This window comes from Pseudoliparis swirei, chromosome 20, assembly GCF_029220125.1.
Source record: "Pseudoliparis swirei isolate HS2019 ecotype Mariana Trench chromosome 20, NWPU_hadal_v1, whole genome shotgun sequence".
In the NCBI taxonomy this organism is placed as follows: Eukaryota; Metazoa; Chordata; class Actinopteri; order Perciformes; family Liparidae; genus Pseudoliparis; species Pseudoliparis swirei.
In genome coordinates, this window is record NC_079407.1 from 22,364,244 (window position 1) to 22,388,956 (window position 24,713).

Sequence of the window (24,713 nt, forward strand, 5' to 3'; positions counted from 1 at the left end):
CTGTTCGGACCCTGCCTGCCTGCCTGCCCTGACCTCCGATTCTCTGCCTGCCCCTTTTTGGACCTGTTTGCTTATTGGAACATTTTGCCCCAGTAAATAGAGTTGTTGTTATTCATATTGAGTCCCGTCCTGTTCCTCTGCGCATGAGCTCTTGCCTTGTGACAAATACATCAAAGATGAATTCAGAAATAAAAACAAACTTGTGTGTATATACGATTGTTTTACTTTTGCATACATCTGTGATGAAACAATAATGGATTGACCACCACGGCACCCCCACCAGGCTCACCAGCATGACTAACATTTAGTTGAGCGTGATTCAAAGTCCAAACTCCAAAAAACACGAGTCTGTACTCGGCATACTTGGAATTGATAAACGGCTCCAGGCTCCCTCAGTGTCGCCATGTGGACGATAACAAAAGGACACACAGCTGGGTGTGTTGTGGTCGTGTGCAGCAGGACATTGATCACGACTCCAATGTAGTCCAACAATGACATGCTGTGTGTTAGTCATTCACCAAATGTCATGTAATCCCACCACTCGATGGTAGAACACATAGAAGGATGAACTCAAAGTGAAAAGACAAGTAAGGTGTTTAAACAAACCACAATGCAAAGATGCAAGAGCACGTAATACAATGTGTTTCCAAAGACACTTTTTCACGAGGGACAGAAACCTGAAGGAGGATGTATGGAAGTGCAGAGCAGCTATCTGTAATCCATCACTCTCTTTGTTTAGCAGTAACACCTGCTGCCAGTCAAAACAAGGTCAGCGCTGCACAGTGACAGTATACCGTACACCCGGCTGCACCGGTGAGTAGTGAGGTGTCTTAACGTTAGACAACCCTCAGTTTCATACACCTTTGCTTTCTTTATATCAGCCAATACAAACGTGATTTGACCATCCATCGTGTCATTTAACCCGGAGACACTGTCTACGTTATACTGCTCAAGCCTCCTGCTACAGCATGACATATGGATATTATAAAAGAAGATGAAAAAATAACCTGAAAACATCACGACACAAAGTGGTATCTGCAACAAACTAGTTGCTGACGGTTTAAGTCATTTAAAGTGGTTTTGTATTTACCAGGTTGCACACATGTTGTCTTTCAGCTAAAGATGGGAATTGGAGTCGGTACGGCTGGGCGCAGGCTCCGGAGGAAGCTCTTTGTACTGCACAGGCCTGTGTGTCTGGTTAATGAGACTGTGGACCAGACCCTGACAGCACGGCCTTATGGGAGAGATGCTCGCTGCCACTTTGGTGCTGTTAAGATGAGGAGAGATAAGTGGAGGATGGCTTTGTTCACTGTCCAATGCCTCGCTGTCTGCAGACTGTTGACATTCTGATACATTCAGCCTTAAATGTGCTTTGGGAGAGGTTTGCCTACATGGGAAGATGGAGGTTTAGTTATGTGCTTCTGATTGGTAACTTAACAATAACTGTACTTGGACTTCAGCAAATGAAATCGGGGTTAGGGGATTATAACATCTGGAATATTTAGTTTAGCAATAATCAGCAATAATATACAAAAATCTAAATTTCAACAAAAGAAGAAAGTGGCTAACTGAAAGGGTCAAGGCTGAAGCTATCAAGCTTATAAGTGCCCTAACCTATGATTTCACGAAAAAACTTATTTCAGAGAACCATATACACATACCTATATATATATACAGTATATATATACATATATATATATACCCAAACATATATACATATACACATGCACATACATATACATACACATACATTCACACACCCATATATACATATACACACACACATACATAAATCCACACACATACATATTTACATAAAACAATAAACAAAACAAAAAAAAACTTGTCCCCAGGCTTGAATGGAGGGGAAAGGGGAAGGGGGTTTCTTTTTTTAAAAATCCATCATATGGCATTATTTATTGAAGTTGTTGTTTATGCACTCTTGTACTGGACCGGGTCACCAGGTCAGCGACCCAGGCAACACATCCTCACTTCCAACTTGTCAAATATGGCTGCTCGGTCAGCAGTTTTAAACCCTTCAAACCATCCACGTTTGTGTCTGGAAATTGGAAGCAAACTACTGCAGGTTCATTTGTAAAAGTACATTCCACCAAATCCTGGCAATAACTTTTTCTTCTTCTGCATATCTGAATATAATTGTTCTTTTCGACAGCGACAGTGACCTCCACTTAAGGTGCGTTCACACCAAAAGCGAAACTATTTTTCGCGTCGCCCAAAACGCGTGAGTTTACTCGCTCGACTGTTCACCGTGTTCACGCCATGAGCGTCGAGACGCTGCGTGAGGGGCGGGGCTTATCTCCGTGTCTCGTCTCCGTAACGACCGTTATCATCTCCTTCATCCACCAGAATAACGAACCACTAGTTCTGCTTTATATTTGTCGTGGACGTCTCACACACTAACGCCCTCATGTTTGGGTTCATGACGTCACCCGTAGGCTCACTCAGCTCGGTCACTTTCACCGATGAAGTTACTGTTACGTCTGAAAGACTTCCGCTTCCAGCGCTACGAGAGCGGAACTCAAGAGCCGATTGGCCCGAGTTGCGAGATGACGCCTCAAAGTTGAAATATTTCAACTCGGGGCGAAAATTGCGCCGCTGGAAACGCGTCGGCCACATCGCGTCGCCCCAAACTCGCCGCCCGGGAAAATATCGCGCTCTATCGCAGCCACACGTGTCTGTACATTGACTTTTCATGGGATTCGGTCGCGCGAAAAAATAGTTTCGCTTTTGGTGTGAACGCACCTTAAGTTGACCCCATTTTTTCAACTTGCAGCTGCAAAGCATTCTGGTCTAGTGGATGTTGTTGGTGAAGCACTGTGTGACTTGTGTCTGGAAGGAACCAATATCATGATCATTATCATAGAACTTGTCCTCCGTGACATTTAGTAGTGGCTCCACAAATACGTCTTTGGTGCCGAGGGATCGGCATCAGGCTCCAGAACTTGACTTGATAATTATGTCACGAGGAATGTTCTGATGTGATGCGGTGTTGTACTTATTTCCTCTGATAAACGGTGCAATCTTTTTTTCTCCCTAAACTTAATTAGTTTCAAAATCTAACAATAGCCATCGTTTATGTTTAGTAACAGGAACACAATATTTCAAACAGTTCATGTGCTAAATGTTTTAATACAAAGCCATCCAGGGTTTTACAGAATAATCCGATATTGTAATATGCCAACAAACCGCTTTGAGTATCAATCAGTTCTCATTTTATGACTTTGAATAAGATTTTAAACTGTTTAAAGACTTAAATTCAATAACACCACATTTTTAAATTGCATTAGAAAATTAATGAAAAGCAGTAACGAACAGTATGCATCCGACTTCAGGTTATAATGGCTGCTGTTAAATTATATGGAAGCATTTATGGTCTTTATTGAAGCAATAAGCAAAGGTTGGGGCAAGTGATTGCTTGTTTACTGTCTAAACATCCCATTGGACATTTAATAAAATATAGATGAAGACAAATGTGCTTGCATACATTTCAGGCGGAGCAGATAATAACAGCATGTAATGCACTTCATGGAAAAGTGCACAGGATACATAGGATGCAGAATATGTTGACATAAAATAAATATTCTTTTATTTTTTGAGCGAAATAGAGTTATGTGTTCTCTTGCTGTGAAGCTGCTGCTAAAGGTCAGAAAACCAGATACGGCCAAGAAGGTTTTTTTGTATGTTTAAGATCATCCTTCACAAGTAAATATGTCAGATCTAAGGAGGCAGAGAAGAGAGCTGTAATTCAGGAAATGATATCTGTTTGTGTGCTTTAGTGTCTGTTCTGGTCGGATAAACACACTGTGGTAAGATCAGTGGGGAGGGTGAAAGGGGAAGGAGGAGGAGAAGAAGAAGGGAGGGCAGTTGATGAAAGGAAGGAGGAGAAGGTGATACAACAAACTCAAATAGACAAGGAGAAAAGAACTGGTTTGAGGGAGAAATGATAGATGGTGGATGGATGAATGATAGATGTATGGATAGATGAATGACTGATTGGATGGATGGTGGATGGATAACTGATATATGGATAGATGGATGAATGGATTAATGAAATATGAATAGATGGATGAATGATATATGGATAGATGGTTGGATGGATTGATGACTGTTTAAACGGATGAATAATATATGGATGAATGATATATGGATAGATGGATGGATGATATATGGATTAATGGATTGATGACTGATTGGAATGATGGTGGATGGATGAATAATATATGGATGAATGATATATGGATAGATGGATGTATGAATGATAATAATGGATAATTGAATATATATGGATGGATGGTTAATGGCTTCAATAATATATGTATAAGTGCGTCTATAGATGGACGGTGAGACAAATGATGGAGAGATGATGGGTAGATGATTGGATGGGAAGCTGGATGGATTAATGGATTCATGATGGATTATTAGTTGTAGTAGACAGAGAGACTAATATTCTAATGGTTAAAGGATGGGTGGATGATGGAGGTACAGAAAGATTAGTGGAGTAATAGATGGATTGCTGATTATATGGATATATACATACTTCTCTTTCTCTGACTCGACACACATCTGATTTGAACACAGATGTAATGCAGAGCAGAAAAAGAAAGAAGAGAAGCTTGGGAAGAAAGAGTTCTCCTCAGAGCATGACAACTCACTCTGGTTCTATGAATAACCATCATCCATCAGCCTGATTAAGTCCCTAATCATCTCCTCTCTCAGATCAACTGATTAACAAGGAACACACACAGAGTGACTGAGTCTAGACTGTGGATTCTGTAAATTGGCTAGAAATCCCATATGTACCTGTATCACTGACAGGCTTATTTCTGCATGATGTTTTCTAAAAACACGAGATTAAATTGAGTATACTTTCTTTCCACTAAATGAAACAACCTCAAGGGAAGTTCAGCCTGTCTTGAACAGGCCTCTGACCACCCCAAGCTCCTGAGACTTTAACTCAAAGGCTTTGTGAAATACTAGATCACAACTGGGCACATAGATATCCAATTCACTTTATTTTGTGTAGCCCAATATTACAAATTACAAATTTGCCTCAGAGGGCTTTACAATCTGACAAATACGACATCCCTGACCTTTGACCTCATATCGGATCAGGAAAAACTCCCAGGAAATAGAATAAACCCTTCACAGGGAAAAAAGTGAAGAACCCCTTCAGGAGAGCAACAGAGGAGGATCCCTCTCCAGGATGGACAGAAGCAAAACATGTCATGTGACCAGAATATCCACACACCCTTTATCATATGAAGGAGTTTATGTAACAGACAGTTATTTTAACCCAAACCGTGATCTTATCCTCCGCCTAACCGAGTAGTAAACATACATTGGAGGCTTATTTTGAGAAGATACTGCATACATGTAACAAAGGGAAACTGTATCCCGCCTGTGAACAGAACACGTCATTTTGAAAAGACGGTGTGCGTGTAAAGAGCAGATGAATGGAGGTTGTTTCCGTGCAGAATAGGAGGAAACGCTTTATCCAGAGAAAGGGAGAAGACACTCGGTGGGCCCAGGCCCGGCCTTCATGCTGCCAACACAGACACAGACTATACAAGAATGGGCACTCGGTAGAGCCCATACCTTCGCATATCACAAGATTGGGCATTGAATTATGAACATGTTGGCATTAGTTGCATGTCAATTGGATATAAATTGACCGTGCTATGGTAAAAAGAAGATTTTGACCTTTTCATGACCTTGACCTTTGACCCGATCGATCCCAAAATCTAATCTAATGGTCCCCAGATAATAAACAATCATCCCACCAAATTTCATGCGATTCGGTTTACAACTTTTTTTGTTATGCGAATAACACACATACAAATAAATAAATACACGGCGATCAAAACATAACCTTCCGCATTTTCAATGCGAAGATAAAAATGCTGAAAGCCCTCCCGATTGGACGGAAACATGTCGGCTATATTATATTTATGCACACCTGTGAGGCGTCATGTGATGCATTTTCTCTGTGTGCGAATGCATGAAGGATGCAAAAGGAAGCGTGTAAGTCTGTATGTGTGTTGGCAAGGGCTGGAGGCTGACAGATGGTCAGGGCTGAGTCTCCCTCCCCTGTGGGTCAACCCCCCCCCCCTCCTCCCAAACCCCATCCCACCCACTCAGCTCCACCTCCAGGGCCTAACCGTCCGTGTTGAGCCCACCAGAACATCTCCTGGCTGGGCTTAGACCTCAATCACCTTCTCCCTGCCTGGAGCTAAAGTTGCTGCATTTTCTAGGATTCAAATCTCACACGGCATGCTATTTTTATTCTTCTCGTTGATGTGTACATGGATTGAAGGTCAATGTTCCCATGTCTGTGGGAGCAGTCGGACATGTTCACACAGACGCGGGCATTAGTAACAAGGGAAAGGTGTTTTCTCTGATTCCTGCGAGATTGGATTCTTGTCATCGTGTTTTAAATGTTCATTTTCCCTGCTGAGCTCAGGATTGACAGGGGCTCAGTGTTGCGTTCAAGGACATTTCAATGTTTATCATACATTTTCATCTTAATTAAACGCTGTACTTCTAGTTGTAACAATTAGAACAGAGGCACTCTCACTGAACATTTTACTGTATATTTTACTTTAATAATCTATCTTTTTATTCTTTATAGATTAATTCACCGATCTTATACTGGAATGAAACTGAATTGTTTTTGCGGAACTAAGACAAAACTTAATTTTGGCCAAATTAAATGAACTCCATCGTCCTTTGGCTTGCTGCTACGCCTCTAACACTAAACTAAAATCTATATCATGAAATGCTGTGCACGTGGAAATGCACAGCCATGCCCGGGTGATCTCCTGTTTGACTTCAAACTGAAGGATAGCATGGCAGCAGTTGTTGTGTTGGGCAGACGGTGCTGGGGAAATCACACACTACAATTTCTCAGAAGAAAACAAAAATAAAGCTTCCAACCAAATCTGCTGAAAGTCAAAAACTGTCAAAAAATCTATAACGTTGCCCTCAATGTGTGGTCCCATTCTAATTTTTCATATTCTTCAGTGTTTAGATGTTAAATACAATATTTGCTGACATGGCGCACTGAGGCATTTGGGAGGAGATGCGTTTGAGATGTGTGGTAAGAGTCACGGTGACACATCAAAGAGATAGAAAAGACATTTTGATGTATCCATATATCGAAGTCAATATAGCTTTGTTGTTTCTTCCATCTTTCTTATGTCACAAAGGGTAAAGAACAGCGTGAGCACTGCTGTTTTCTTTTATTACTACTCTATTTTTCATGAGAAATAAACTCTCTGATGTACTTATGGGAAATAGAGGCACTGTGTGAGGTCCATAAAGGGGGCAGGTAAATGGAAACACGGTGTAGCGCTGCTCGAATTGGAGAAAAAACAGCCTGGACTACCGCAAAGGATGATTACATCACTACGATTGTTACATCACGTTATGTAAGAAAGTCCGCTATCGGAAGTTATTATTTATTGACACAGTATGTATGGTATGTTATTGTATTTACACAAAAACATTTTATTTACTTCTCATCTCAACATGGCATAGTGCGTCATGTGACCGTGATGCAACCCACTGATGGAAGACATCTTGGGTTCTGAAGCGTCCACATTCAGCCAGTCGGCACAAACACACAACAACAACAACACGTTGTTTTCTTTGGACTGGGTTGAACAAACACAGAGACGCACCGACCGAGTAGCCTCGTGATCGATGATGCAGGGAGGATGTTTATCCGTTAAATACACAGAAAAGCAATAGATTGGGACACAAACAAAAAAACACACACACACACACACACACACCTTCACTGTTGAAGGCCACAAACCGGAATAAGAGGCTAAAGAACTCTGTCCAGTTCAAATGTTGGACTTGAGCGTGCGGTCGGATGACAAGAAATGTGAAACATGAATGCAAGTCCATTCACCATCAATACAATTATTTATCTATGCATACATATATATATATATATATATATATATATATATATATAAATATACATATGTATATGTGTGTATATATATACCTATGTGTATATGTGTATATATATAAATATATATATATTTATAAATATATATATATATAAATATAAGATCTTTTCTTATCAAGTGCATCTTGTCGACATTGTCTGCCTCGGCCTGAAGAGGAATGATTCACGGTACCTGCAGCCTTTCTTCATCAAATGACGGACTGTATTGACACCCTGCTGCAGTGATTGTGTAATCCTCTTCGCGCAGCGCTCATTGGAGAACATCCGTCTTATCATCTTATCAACATGACGCCGCAAGAGGACGAAAGATACCTTCATCCTGACGTCTCTTTCGTTTTTTGAAGGCAGCCCATTCTCACTACAAGTCACTAAATACGGCCGGGGTAATGCCGGGAGCAAAGGAGGAGGTCAGGTGACGAGTCGTATGAAGAGCGGGGGCGTCCAGAGGACTCGTCTCACGAGTAAAACCAGAAGTCAATGCAGACTTATTTAACTTAAAGTCGCAACATCGTACTTTTTTAAACTCAAACTATCTTTTTCCTAAATATTTTGCATCAAGCGTAAATTGGCACGCGCATAATTAGTAGTTTGAAGCAGCCACTGGTGACGAGTTGAGAGTGAAAACGTGCCCTGGGAGGAGTGACCGCTCCACTGTAGTACGCGAGGTGACATACTGGCGGAAACCACAACAAAAAAGTCATGTTTGATGGCGGACAGGAACACACCTTTCAGCAGGAACACACCTTTAACCAGGGATAAACCTTTCACCAGGGACACACCTTTCAGCAGTAATGAGGTAGAAGGCCGTTTAGCTGACTGTTTGCTCACCTCCACCAATCAGAAGGGAGCCAGAGGGAGGTGCAGGTCAGCCAGACCAGCCTATTGGGTGGCAGCGTGAGCCGAGCTGCGGGGTAGCGCTCCTTTTCCTGGCTGAATGATGGCGTCTTGAATGACTGATGAGGTGGGTGATTTTGGTCGGCCGTCCCTGAGCTGAGATGCTGAATATCGACGAGGCCCTTTTGTCACATTTTTCATCTTTTCTGCTTTTTATCTTCTCTCACACGTCGCATTTGCTTCCACCCTCTGTCTTTATGTTCCCCCTCTTCCTTCACGCCGCTGTCTGTTTTTGTCACCTTTCCCCTTTAACTGCATGTCAGCATCGCTTTCTCTCCACTTGACACCTCCTTTGTCACTTTATTTTGTCCTTGTCTGAGATGTGTACCTCTTCGTGAACTTTGTTCTACTTTCACATGCACTCCCTTCTTCAGATGTCCCATGTTTCCTCTCTCCGTCTCACTTTTTCAAATGACCTCCTACTTTTAGACAATATGCATTTAGGAAAGACAAAAAGACAACAAACAAACTAATTCACTACATAAGATGATTTAAAGTTTTTTATATTGAGGTGTAAAAAAAAATTCCATCCATCAGGAAAAAGCGTGATAGTAGATTTCCTAAACATGACAGCAGTATGCTGGCATGCTGTCATGGAATAATTGGAGAGCTGGCACTGAGGTTTCCAGTGAGAGGGTCCACTTGGCAGCGAGGCCCCGGGTGGAGGCCGAGACACGGACAGTGATCCACTGCCATGCACGTCGCTGAACTTTCATTATGCATGTTCAGGTTGTACTTTATGAATTTGAAAGCATATATATAAAGTTTTTTGTCAACCTGTGGCTGTATATAAACTTTTAAATTGTTGTATTGATTCTGCATTCAAATTGTTTTTGTGATATATTTTCAGAACAAGGCCAAGCTGGTGAAATATAAAACTATAATAATTAATATTTTATGATACAAATGCCCTTTAATTTCACTGCAATTTATAACATATGTATCCTTTCGTTGAAAAAATATTTTCACACTGATAAAAAAAGAGGATAATAGTTATCTTGGAAAGACTGCTCTACACCCCCCCCAACCACCTCCAACCCAACTGAACGGATGAGCGGAGTAATCCACAGCCCTCAGGTATGCGCGGATAACAACGTAGCATCAAAACAACATAGAAGCCGGAAAGACGCCCACAACATGAATCTTTCCATTTTCTCTTCCTTTTACCACCGAGAGATGGACCGCACCATAAATATCAGATCATCTGACACTGTGTTCATTTCTATAAATGCTCCATGGAAATCCATCAGCGAGCGACTGCAGCTCAACAGGAGGGGCGGTTGATAGAGAGAGGTAAAGAGTAAGAGGTGATGGATTGGGAAAGAAGGTCGTATGTGGCTCTAAATCACACCGTTAAACTCCGACACCACAGAAAAGGGAGGTGAAGAAATACATAAAAGGACGGTGGCTGGGTTTAAAGATGAATGTGAAGTTAGACTACAGTGTCATTGCAGTTTCATTTGTCAGATTTAAGACCTGATTTAGCATGTTTTACTGACTTTTTACAAATCAATTTAATCACCAGCGATAAAGTAGCTCAAACATGAACAGCAGATGGTGGTTAATCTTGAGAATACTTCTAGATAAAGAGGCCGAGGCCATGTGAGTAAGTCCGTCATAAGACTAGCAGCCAAAGTTGCGTTGAGTTTAACTGAATTCGTCAGACAGGAAACAGGGAAAGACATATCCAGGTGTCTGAGGAAGCCACGCAGCCCTTTTGTGCACACATGATTTCACAAACACCGACAGTGAACACGCATGAGGCCGAAAAAGGTGAATGTGATACTGTGATGCACAGAAATGTTACAATGGTTAGCGATGGCTGTTTCATATGAAATGAAAATCTGGGTCTATTTGCAACCAAATGAGAATGGTAGGTATAGTCGGACTAGTTATAAAAAAAGTGCTCCATTTAACAATATATAGCTAGCCAAAAGGCTACAAGTCAAAGTGATAATGATAGTACAACCATTTATTTTCGAAATCCATCTCAGTTGGATTTAGGCAACAAAGATACTCATTCGGTTGTGGAAAAGTATGCATGGCCTCCACTAGTCTACATGGCCTCCACTAGTCCACATGGCCTCCACTAGTCTACATGGCCTCCACTAGTCCACATGGCCTCCACTAGTCTACATGGCATCAACTAGTCTACATGGCCTCCACTAGTCCACATGGCCTCCACTAGTCTACATGGCCTCCAGTAGTCCACATGGCCTCCAGTAGTCTACATGGCCTCCAGTAGTCCACATGGCCCACAGTAGTCCACATGGCCTCCAGTAGTCCACATGGCCCACAGTAGTCCACATGGCCTCCACTAGTCTACATGGCCTCCTGTAGTCCACATGGCCTCCACTAGTCTACATGGCCTCCACTAGTCTACATGGCCTCCAGTAGTCTACATGGCCTCCAGTAGTCTACATGGCCTCCACTAGTCTACATGGCCTCCAGTAGTCCACATGGCCTCCAGTAGTCTACATGGCCTCCAGTAGTCCACATGGCCCACAGTAGTCCACATGGCCCACAGTAGTCCACATGGCCTCCAGTAGTCCACATGGCCCACAGTAGTCTACATGGCCTCCACTAGTCTACATGGCCTCCAGTAGTCCACATGGCCTCCAGTAGTCCACATGGCCTCCACTAGTCTACATGGCCTCCAGTAGTCCACATGGCCTCCAGTAGTCCACATGGCCCACAGTAGTCTACATGGCCTCCACTAGTCTACATGGCCTCCACTAGTCCACATGGCCTCCACTAGTCCACATGGCCCACAGTAGTCCACATGGCCCACAGTAGTCCACATGGCCTCCAGTAGTCTACATGGCCTCCAGTAGTCCACATGGCCTCCACTGGTCCACATGGCCTCCAGTAGTCCACATGGCCCACAGTAGTCCACATGGCCTCCAGTAGTCTACATGGCCTCCACTAGTCTACATGGCCTCCACTAGTCCACATGGCCTCCAGTAGTCCACATGGCCCACAGTAGTCCACATGGCCTCCAGTAGTCTACATGGCCTCCAGTAGTCCACATGGCCTCCAGTAGTCCACATGGCCTCCAGTAGTCTACATGGCCTCCACTAGTCTACATGGCCTCCACTAGTCCACATGGCCTCCACTAGTCCACATGGCCTCCAGTAGTCCACATGGCCCACAGTAGTCCACATGGCCTCCAGTAGTCCACATGGCCTCCAGTAGTCCACATGGCCTCCACTAGTCTACATGGCCTCCAGTAGTCCACATGGCCTCCACTGGTCCACATGGCCCACAGTAGTCCACATGGCCTCCACTAGTCCACATGGCCCACAGTAGTCCACATGGTCTCTAGTATTGTTGGCTCACAGCATGGGTCAATTAAACAAAAATTGTTCATGTGATTCTGTAAATCAAGTTTTTAGGAAGTGAATAATTTCTGCCTCACGTTTGTTAATCTTGGTCAATAGATAATTCTACAATGTCGTCCAAAATACAACGTATTATCCATAATAATCAAATTCGGAACGCAAGGTCCACTCACTTAAGCCACGGTCAGTTTATTTCAGCGTCGAGGCAATTCAAAGTGCTTCACTTAAAACATGACAAAATAATCAAATTCATGTTCAAAGTAATTTAAGAGCCAAGAGAATTTAAAATGGAAACTAACAATTATGTTTTCTCAAAGCGTTTAACCATATTGAATGCGTGAACTTCAAGTAAATGTTTAATGGTTTAAATCAATAATGAAATAGTATCTCCGTTGTAGTTATCACACCTTTTTTTTTTTAAACACTTCAATTCATTGAAGCAAATAAAGTGTGTTGGCGTTCTGTGAGCAGTTCGGCACACTTCAGTTCTATGTATTACCTCCTCAGATTAGAAAAAAGAGATTGCATTTTGTTTCAGTGCTCCAGCTCGGCTCGGATCAAAAGCTTGGGATTCTGATCATGAATGGACTACATTAAAGTCAATTTTGCCAAAGTGAAATTAAAATGACCTTTCTCAAAGTCCCCGTTAATTCACAGGAGACGTTGTCCAAACACTCGGAAGCCTGTCACGATGAATCAGAGAAAAGGGTGCAGACGTGAAGAGAGAGGAACTGCAGCCTTTTTTTTTCTCGTATTTATTATATTAAGACATGATGCCTGATTATAATACTTCTGATGCTAATCTCTAACACATGCATTGATAATGAAAAGCTGTAATATGTACACCGTTTGGTGACTGAATACTATTAGAAAGATGTTAATCCAGTCTATTATCTGACCTTCAAACAAAACCAAAAAACACTTTCCAACTTCTTTTCCATTGTTTGTTTCAAAGGGTTAATGACGAAATATGATTTGTGTGTTTTCATGTCCGGGAAAAAAAAAGGGATTAAATGGATTGTGCAATTAACAGTTTTCAGCAGCCGTTTGAAGCAGTCGTGTTTTTTAAAGTAGGACAACAAACTAAACTCCACATCGTCTCATTAATTAGAGAGGCCGTTCCAAACTTCCAACTCCCACTTCAACGACTTTTCAAGCTAATTTACTTCTAAAATTGAGGAAATAAAAGAAAACATAAATGCTGATAGTGTTTTTCAAATATAGCCCGCAGGCTCCCGGTCCACTCTGCTCTAGAATTCACATTTCCATTCATCCTAATGGGTTCAAAGCTTTCTCTGCTCACTGTTTGCACTCTGGGTATCTGATGTCTCGCACCTCTTGCCTGCATCTCACCTTGAGATAAAAAATAAATTCAACTCTGAACAGCATAATGATCAGTGCCAACGTTTTATTTCTTTAACAACAATAATATACAGTATATATGTATATTATGCTTGACACTGATCATTATGCTGTACAGAGTAAAAAAAAAAAAAAATTATGTTTTAAAATGTGTATACAGTATATTGCGACATATCTCTTTCTCTCTCTATATATATATATACATATATATATATATATATATATGTCGCAATATACTGAATAAAAATGTATATGTAAATATATAAATATATACTATAAATAAATATAAATATAATATACTGTATACAAATGTGTATTTAAATATATATATATATATACTGTATACACAATGTCTCAATATACTGTATAAAAATGTATATTTACATATATATATATATATGTGTGTATATATATATGCATACAAATATATATATATATATATATATATATCCTGTATAAACTATATGTCGCAATATATATGACTTTAGACAAACATACTTTTACATTACATTACATGTCATTTAGCAGACGCTTTTATACAAAGCGACTTACAATAAGTGCATTTCAACCTAGAGTACAAACTAAGAACAACATGAATACAGAAAGTAACATTTCCTCAACATAGTCGAACTACAAAAGTACCATAATAAGAGCTATTTAAGTGCCACTGAAGTGAAAATCTGTATTTTACTCCAGATATAGTCGGAAAAGGTGTGTTTTCAGTCTCCGGCGGAAGATGTAGAGACTTTCTGCTGTCCCGATGTCAGTGGGGAGCTCGTTCCACCACTGAGGAGCCAGGACAGCAAACAGTCTGGATTTCGAGTGGTTAGCTCGAGGTGCAGGAGGCACAAGTCGGTTGGCTGTTGCCGAGCGGAGCGAACGTGCCGGGGTGTACGGTGTGACCATATCCTGGATGTAGACGGGGCCCGATCCGTTCAGAGCACGGTACGCCAGAACCAGTGTTTTGAAGCGGATGCTGACAGCCACCGGTAACCAGTGGAGAGAACGGAGGAGCGGAGTGGTGTGGGTGAATTTCGGGAGGCTGAAGACCAGTCGAGCTGCTGCATTCTGGACGAGCTGCAGAGGTCGGATGGCCTTAGAAGGCAGACCAGTACTTGGTACAAATGATCATGCAGTCCTACTGTGATCAGCGGTTTCGGTTGAGGTCACTTAAACTGAATAACCATTTCATACATCGGATGGGTCTACATCCTTTTTATATGGTTCTTCGGGATATTAAAGGGTTCTTAATTCATGTTGGGGTATTCGACATTGGTGGATGGTGTACATTAGGAAGAAAACCTACCTTGCCCTTATCTGGAGGTCCGGTAGTTAGCTACAAGCTTATATTTGATTTATTTGTACATTTATATTTTGTATTATGTAAATAACACAAAAAAAGAAAATATGTTTAAAACATAAGCAATTAAACAAACTATTTTATTTTGTAATTTAAATATGTATATATCTATATATATATATATATATATTAAAAATCGAAATAAAAAATACTGAACAAAAATAGCCTCTTCCCATATCAATGGCTGTGTTCCAGAACATTCTAGGGGGAAAGCTATAGACGACAACTCCAACCACCAATCAGAATCAAGAAGTATGCATCCGCCCCTCCTACTTCCAACTGACGTTCGCATCTCGTCTTTTCCAACCTGACCTCTGCACATTTCTTACACATCACGATGTGGATACTATGCAGAATAGTTTGCATGTTTTGGTTCAGTTGCTGAAGCGGACATGTTTGTTTTTTGCCTGAAATAGTTTGAGTTGAATTTAGATGGCACTGTCTTTTTTAATGTAATGCTGTATTGTTATGGCAATGTTGTACGGTAAAGTGCATTACAACTGTGTTTGCATTATTCTATGATTAATTTGCCACCTTAATTTTAGTCTGTGTATGGTAGCAAAATATAAAAAAATTGGTGCATTAAAAAAACAAACCTGTAATGTCTTGTCATCACATTCTGCTTCTCACCTAAGTGTCAGTTCACTTCGAGGCCATTAAACAAGACAATCCGTAAGGATCCATCTTAAAGTGTATCTTCACTTATTAAAGCAGTTATTGATCAGATGTGTGTGTGTGTGTGTGTGTGTGGCTCCTACGTGGGCTCAATATAAATCCAGCCAAACCGAGAGAAGAAAACTTATCCTCCTCTAGAAACTACACAACGTGTCTCCAAAGGTAGTGGTGACATTCTTTTGACATTTCATCCACTTCCATTTAGTGCAACACACACAATGAAGTCAAATAAAAAGGAATGACATTCAGCTCAATGCTGCATCTCAGGCAGTCAATATCCCTCAGAAAGAATGAGACAACGTCTTCAAAAGTATTCCCGTGTCATTTGAACAAATTTTCACGAAAAAGGTCGAAGGGATTGTCTTTTAACAATGTAAGATATACCTGCCGAGCTGGATGCTACGAGGGGAGCATGCATTGGTGCTTCTGCTAATACATTGTTGTATTATGTTTGTGGAATAACTATTTTATAGTTGGTCCCGCTCTCCTCTCTTCAGCCGCAGCTCTTGAGCGCTGCTGTAACCCTTTGGGAACTAAAAACATAAGAAGTCCAGAGTTGGAATCAATATTTTTCACTTAACAAAGTGACAGACAAGATTTGAGCCACAGACATTCAAGTTTAAATTCATGTCCAGTGTGACCTTGTCTTGTGTGATTGCTTCACCAACTGCTTTCTAAGTTTTTAAGTTCTGTCGAGTGAGGAGAAGACCAATTTCAACCCTGGTGGACAATAAAGTATCACATTCTCTATTCTATTTTTTTTATTTTATTTTTTTATATTTCAGACTGACAGTTGAGTTTTATTTCATATATTCTCTGGACTGCACACTGCACATTCAGAGATGTGTTGCCTTCGGGTCATTTTGACCCGAATCAATATTACACCCTCCCCCCGCCTTTGGGTCATTTTGACCCGATTCAATGTTTCACCCTCCTGTTACCTTTATATTTACTAACATATTTTACCCTTTGGGTTCAATTTGACGCCAGCAATTAAAACCTCCAGAAAATTATTAGAATTAATATTGTTTTCCAAGTTTAAGTGTGAGGCACTTTCTGTTTGTTTGTTGACTACCGAAAGAACACCGACATTAAACATTGAATGGGGTCAAATTAATCCGAAGGCGGGGGGAGGGTGTAATATTGATTCGGGTCAAAATGACCCGAAGGCAACACAAGGGTTAAAAAACTTGACGGCTCCCATTTGTTCCATCAATGTGTGACAGACGCCTTGTGCGTTTTGTATTGTGTAATGTTGCCAAAGCTTCAAAGCTTCAAAACTCGGTGATGACCGTGTGGCATCAGCCTGATCCAAAGGCCTCTTTTTACTTATTTTTGTAATTTTCACAACCAGTGACCACAACGTCACGCGGCACATTGTTTCCGTTGCTGCGGTCGCAGAAAAAATGCAATGTGAGAGAGTGTATATCATTCGTATTTGGGGATTAAAAAAAAAGAAAACCAGAAGATCCCATCGTTTATCTCTGGTCCTTTCATTTAACGACGCGAGTCCACTCTGATTTGAAGCCTCATTAAATGGCCCCTCATTGTTGTGGCTAGAGAATGATTGGACACATTAGTCTGAGATGAACACTCAGACTAATTAGTAAACCTTGTTTAAAGGACAATTAGAACATTCTTATAGGCATTTTATCTTGTGAAGAAATGTCACACTAGTTTATTTCATGCATTAACGCTATTCGCGAATGCCTTGCAAAGAAAATAGTGACTGTGGTGGCTGGGTGTCGTTAGGCTCAGCTGTGGAGGTGTGTGGGGGAGTGGCTCAGGGAGCAGGTGCCAGGAAGAGGCCTAATTGGTCTCAGCTGCAGGCGATCAGCTGATTAGTGTCTCTACCCTATATGAGGTGGCATAGGGATGGAGGCACAACAGGGAAGAGCAGAGGCAGCGTCTGCAGCCCAATAAAGTACGTTACCGACTGTAACGCAGTATGTTTGTGCTCGGGGGGAACAAACCTACAGGCGACAGCCTAGAACCTGTTACAGTGACTTTGAAAAGTTAACGTGAGCTTAACTTCAAGTGTCGCTTCTGGAGAGAAGGATCACATCGAGGAGGAATCTGTTAATGAAAATAACAAGGTGGCCAGAAGCACTTCTCTGGAGCTCGTAGAGATCTGAAGAACTATATTCTGTGCCTGAACAATTATGAATCTCTAATTTAGGATACATGGGGACACAATCTTCTGAAACATACTTTCCCTCCCACAGATCCTGATCATAGGGATGAGAGCCACTCAGCACTGGAATGAAAAGTAATAAGAAAAATGAATTATACCCCGTAAGGAGAGCTCAAACCCCCATAAATATTCATACACCGTCCAGTTATTAATTCAATAGGTTTGATTGTTGAGGGTTTTTTATATTAAGGAGAGTTTTTCTTCCAGTGTGTTTGTGTGTGTGTCGTCCACACTACTTTACTGGCAAGTGCACGAGACAAGTCGGCACCTCTCCCCTTCAATGTCTGTAGACTTCATCTCTGCCTTTAACACCATCATCCCGTCTCTGCTGCATGACAAGCTCTCTCAAGTGCACGAGGAGCACGAACTTCCTGACAAAAAAATGAGCATTTGTGTAATGGAGCTATAGCACAAGTTCAGACCATACCATGCCGCATGTCATTTATTTCTCATACGTCTGCCAATCATTTCTCGCACATGCTCCCTCATTGCTTACACGCTGTCATCGTCCGGCGCCGTCAATCATGATCCCCGTTATCCAATAAGCACAGGGAAACAATGACATGGCGAGCCTATCGTATCGCTGCTGTCTCTTTTTAAATATGACTGTCTTTCTACCTTCAGTTCATTCGCGTTGCTGTGACGCACCTTTCACACCACCTCCGCGTCACTACCCAGTCTTCGCGGATCCATCAGCTTCATCCACTCATCATTCTATCAGCTCACCACCACCACTGGGTCTGGACTCCGGGGGGGGGGAGGAGGAGATCTAACTCGTTGCTGATCGGGCAGTCAGCCCTGAATTACAAATATCCTTGGAGAGTCCAAGCGCTAAAGACTCTGAGACTTCATCATTTCATATTATCTGTTAACTCGACTCCATGTTGAAACGCGGAGTTGAAGCACTCTGGTACCCCATTGACAATCGCTGCATCCACCGAACCAAGGATGGAACAATAAGCAGATAGGAGATAGATACAAGTTCATACAGCATCAGGTAAAGGGATTAGTCGGCATCGAACAAGAAGAAATCCAGCCACCACAGGATCAGCATCCGTTCTTCCCCTCTTGCCTCCCTTACTCTTCATGTAAGCTACCTGCCACTTCTCCATCCCATCATCTCACCTCTTCTTCTGTTGTCCCTCCCCTTTCATCTCTGCTCTTTGACCCACTTTGGTTTTCACTCTCTCTCTCGCTCTCCGCCCTGCTTTCAGGGAGCAAGCAGACTCCCGAAGGCTCGGCTGCCTCTCTGACCACCGGTGAGGAAACTGAACATATTCAATGTATCTCTTTCCTTTTTTTTTTTTTTAGATCCGTTGTATTACTAACGGCAGGATCCAATGCTGATCTGTTTGTTTCTGATTATTCTACTATCTCTATGCTATAAGCCATAAAGCAGCAGTCCCCTGGTCCGATTCATTCAGGGACTAAACAGACGATCTGTGTCGCACAGTGAGTATCATGGAACCAAAACAGGAAAAACTAGAACGGGCACTCGGTAGAGCGCATACCTTCGCATATCACAAGATTGGGCATTGAATTATGAACATGTTGGCATTAGTTGCATGCCAATTGGATAAAAATTGACCGCGCTATGCTAGAAAGAAGATTTTGACCTTTTCATGACCTTGACCTTTGACCCGACCAATCCCAAAATCTAATCAAATGGTCCCCGGATAATAACCAATCATCCCACCAAATTTCATGCGATTCAAGAAGAGTTTGACCTGTTCATGACCTTGACCTTTGACCCGATCGATCCCACAATCTAATCAAATGGTCCCCGGATAATAACCAATCATCCCACCAAATTTCATGCGATTCGGTTTAATACTTTTTTAGTTATGCGAGGAACACGCATACAAATAAATAAATAAATACACGGCGATCAAAACATAACCTTCGGCATTTTCAATGCGAAGGTAACTACTTGGTAATGTTCAGGAGAACTAGTTGCGTAGCATCCAACTGGTTACTTAAGTACAAGCATAGTTTCCTCGAGTTTGTATGATCTCTTACGAGAAAGCTACTTTTCATTTTCCGTGCCTTTTCCTGTGTGGAGTTGTAGTGGATTTTATATAAACTTCTACATTCAAATGAGAGCCTATATTTTACATTAATACATAAATGGAGATAAGATAATTAAGAAGGGATATTATGAGGACTATTCTGAAGAATGTGTTGAGGAAAACATAGAAAAGTATGATCACTGCATTATTATTGTAACTGTAATGTTGATTGTAAGATGTTTTCTGGTTATACTAATACTAGGATGACTCGGGAATGAATGACATGTTTTGATTCTGGGACGTAGCGGGTTTCTCTTAACCCTCCTGTTACCTTTTCGGGTCAATGTTTAATGTCGGTGTTCCTTGGGGTAAATTTGACCCCAGGCTGTTTTTCACTGTCAAACATATAAGAAATATCAACTTTTTTATATATTTAAAGGGCTATTTAGGTAGTCAACAAACAAACATAAAGTACCTCACACTTAAACTTGGGAAACAATATTAATTCTAATAATTTTCTGGAGGTTTTAATTGCTGGGGTCAAATTGACCCCGAGGGTAAAATATGTTAGTAAATGTAAAGGTAACAGGAGGGTTAAGAGATCATAAAATGGCTGTTTCCTGGCAGAAGAAGCTCTTATTTAGAAGCAATCTTATTTTGAAGAGTCTTCCGAAAACCGGAAGTGTGAAACTGTCAGACGGTCTGTGGACTTGGAATCACATGAGCGCGTCCGGAATGACCAACATTCTGAGAATGTACTGGTCATCCTGTTCAAATAAATATTGTTTATTGTAAATTCCTGGCCTCCGTGAGACTTCTTCCTCCAAGCACCAGGCTCCTCGATACTTTTACGAATTATTTCACCTACAAACAAAAAGATTTCCACAAAAACTTCCATCTTGACAGGAAACCACTTCGTGAGGGTTTAGGCAACATGCATGCTTGGTTAGGTTCAGGAACACTACCTGGCTTGGGTTGAAATGGGGTACAGCAGTGAGTCAACACTGACCACCATGTCCTTTGACCCCTCCACCTCCGCGGCCAGCCTGTGTGGCGTGTTGCAGACTCTTTTCTTCCCGGTTCATGGGGACGAATACAAATTAACATTTACATTCAGCACATTGATTTTCGTAGATGTAGCTACGAACGCTTGTTTTACTCGAGTAAAAACAAAAATAGCAGCTGGATGAAAGTCTTGGGTTAGTTTGACCCATCCATCCAGCCTGATTTCCTTCCAGGGGCGTTTGTAGGATTCAAAGAAAGAGGGGCCAAGCCCCAAGGCGAGCGGCACCCCGGAATTTGTTTGCAATTTTTTTTAGCGGCCATTGTTACCAACAGTTCATGGATTGGTTCAATCATAAATCATTCAGTATAAACACAAGAGACAACATTTTAGGGTCATAGTGATATTTTGTACTCACTTGGATGCTATCGCTGAGATAAAGATGAAATACTTGTGTCAAATATAACATTCAATGGAAACAAATGTTATAAAAATATCTCATACAAAGAATAGAAAGATGTCGATAGTTATTTCTTGTATTTCGAATTCGCTCAATCACAATCTCGCTCACTGGAGACAGTTATTTCCCTCAAGTAAATCTGAAACGTAAGCGTGAAAAAACTACCGACAGCCGCCTTCTGAAACCACCTGGACTTACAAGTTCACTCTGTGAAGCCCCCTGTTGGGTTGTAATAGTTTATTTTGATATTGCACATGTACAGAGGAAGTCTTATAATTTAAATTAATACATATAGAAATATATTATAATAGGAAATATTAGGGAGAATATTGATATTGTTGTTAATGTGTTATGAAGCATAGGGGTAATGTCTACTCTATGTAAATGGAAAGAATTAATGTATGTTGCATGAGAGTGACTGTATGTTTAGTATTTCAGATTGTCGAAGCCAGTTGAAGCCCGTGAAGTGACTTTAATGAGGACAATAACAGACGGGTCATTTATTGTGAAAATACTTGTCTAGCGACTTGACCGGAAGTGACGTTTTGACCCGGGGTTCATGATATTTGACCCTTCCATTTTGATAGCGGGATTTTTATCCAACAGGAAGGTGTTAGAGGATGAACTAAACCTTTGAGAGTGAGTGATTGGCTGATTTTGCAACGAATACTCTGTAATGGGGAAATAACGCTCTCTTTCGTCGGGACCCGGGCGCTTCAAGCCGGCTCCTGAGGAGCCCGGACCATCTCGAAACCCACGATCGTGAGCCTTGATTGTTTGTTTACACTTCTTGCCATTAAATGTTGTTAAACTTAATTCACGTGCATCCGGAGCCAGATTTTCATCATCTGCGAAGTGCCCAGTTTCAGTTCCTCTTCTACCCCCTAAAACAGGCTTCATGACGCCCCCTGCTTCCTGCCCTCTTTATTCTACGTCCCCGGACTTCCTCCTCGTCTCCACACATAAATACCATGGCAACTCGACTCCAACAAATTTAAATATCGATCGCCATAAGCACAGGCGAGCTAAACAAGCGTTTAATTTATTTGAACAGTAGTGTTGTTGGGATGACAAAACGTTCTGCGGTTTCAAACTCGGCTTGACGATTATGCTTCCAACATGAGCTTTGCTCTGGTGACTTAACCGACTCAGGTTTCTTTATGCAAGAGTTTCACATTAAATCCCCATTTCGTTGAATTTAGATTATAGTATTATTAAAAACAGACTTTTGCCTCCACCACACTGGATATCTTATCCCATCACGACTAGTGTGTATTTAGCCTTTTCTTATCTGGAGCTGAAGCCACCTCGCTGGTCCCCTTGCCACCTGAATCTCTCAAAAGTCGGAGTGGAGCCTGAACTCCTCAGCGTGCCCGACGCTATTGGAAACGGCGCCGCTTCTTTGCAATTCCCTTTCCTGCTGGAGCCCAAATGGGAGACGGAGCCCAAATCAAATACACGCAATCCCCTCGGCGAGGAGAGGGAGTCTGGCAGTGTTAGATTAGATGTCGACGTGTCAATAACACAGCGCTCACATTGGCAGCAAAATTAATCTGTTCACCTACTGTCGGTGATAACAATGGTCAATAAAGGAGTACAGAGGGAGACGTGTCCCTTATTAAAGCGCCTCATGAAATTTGATCATTTATGAAGAAAATAGTAAATACGTGGAATTCCTCCAACACACACACACACACACACACACACACAGTAAGACTAAAAATACACTCCATCCGCAGTGCCAGCCATCCATGCCGCCACAAAATATACTTACAGTGCACACCCACAAAGACGCAGTCAGAGGACAAGAGACTCAGAGAGGTAGGACACACACAATGAGAAGTGAAAGAGTAGAAATTGATGCAAAGTATCAAGAAGGGGCATCAACATGGAGTGAAAAATAAATTTAAATACAACTAAATTATGCGTTTGATGCTGAGCAGAGGATGCAGACTGAAGACATTTATTTTTAGATATAGAAAACACAATGCTGACACGTCGAGGTGTGATGGGCGGAAACAATGGGAGGAGATAGGAGGGGGGGGGGGCGATACAGATGCGGGAGAGTATGGTAAATAAAGGTGTGATTAAAGGACAGAGTTTCTATCATTTCCTTTTCCGGAAAATCTTTAATCTTTTTCTGTTCCTGCTCCTCGCTGTTCAGCCGGTCTCTGCACCAACCGTCGTGTCCGTGAACGCTCGGATCGGATCTTACTCGAACCGAAGGGTCTTCATCATCTTCCTCCCACACTGGAGGAGGGCAACGTGTTTGAGGATTTTACAAAGACGGAGCGTTCAGGGAAGTCTTAAAAATCAACACGCAAGTCCAATGTTGTAGCCAAATCAAAATGTTACCGGCATAATCCAACCTTTTTGTTTCTTTATAACCTTAAGCCCTGAAGACTTTAAGACATACTTCTTTCTACAGAGCGTGTGTGAGGTCTGGAGGTCTGCTTGCTTCTTCACTGTACATTTGGTTTATACATTATACGATAAACAAAACTACACTTTAACAACATAATGCTGCTTCCCCCTCTGGTCCTAATGCTTGTCTACGAGTTCATAAACAAGTTAGCTTTCGTGCTTCATGAATTGACTGTACAAAAGTAGCAACATAAGTAATCTGCAGGTTTGAGAAAGTAAATACAGGAAGCACATATATCTAGAAACATCTACATGGACCTGTACAGATATATTAGTTATAGTCCTCCAATCACTCACAGCGCTTTAACACTACTTGCCATCATTCACCCATTCACATCCATTCATACACTGGTGGGAGGAGCTATGGTGCCACCTGCCCATCGAGACTAGCTAATTATTCGGGAGCAATTGTTCAAATCAAACAAACCATCAAAATGAAAAGTGTCGCATACGCTCCATCGGTGACCCGACGGACTGCATACATAAAAGGAATAAACTCATTTGCATTAAACTCTGCTGATCCAAAGAACCAGAGCGGCACGAGGGTGTTGTGTAACGTGTTGTGCAGAAATATGCAAATGAAGTGTCCCGTGCGATGATACGCTGATGACGCCGTTGTTTACAGCCCAGTTGAGTTCATGTGGCCGGACTGCAGGGAGAAGAGCCTCGAGCCAGGCTGAGGAGGTGTGGATGAAGGGAGACTCGGATACAAGAAAGGGAGTGAAAGGGCAGATGAAGAAGATAGAGAGAAAGATAAAGTGATATAAATGGATGGATGGATAGATATAAATATAGATAGATAGGTAGACATATAGATGGACAGACATACAGAAAGACAGACAGAAACAGATGGATAGATATGAAGATAGATAGATAGATAGATAGAAATATAGATAGACAGACATATAGACAGACATAAACAGATGGATGGATAAATATGAAGATAGATAGATAGAAATATAGATAGACAGACAGAACCAGATGGATGGAAA

At 41.6% G+C, this 24,713-nt stretch overlaps 1 protein-coding gene across 7 annotated transcripts in view; it reads right to left on the reverse strand.

Moving 5' to 3' along the window:
• Positions 1-24,713, reverse strand: part of si:cabz01090165.1 (uncharacterized protein LOC100333421 homolog) — a 349,850-nt gene that overhangs the window by 138,670 nt on the left and 186,467 nt on the right. The window contains exon 1 of one of the 7 annotated variants that reach the window (XM_056440456.1): positions 1,091-1,167. The exons of the other annotated variants lie outside the window; for them this stretch is intronic. The gene's annotated coding sequence lies outside the window, so the exon portion shown is untranslated. Of the gene's footprint in view, positions 1-1,090; positions 1,168-24,713 lie in introns of those variants that run through there. 7 annotated transcript variants of the gene reach the window in all.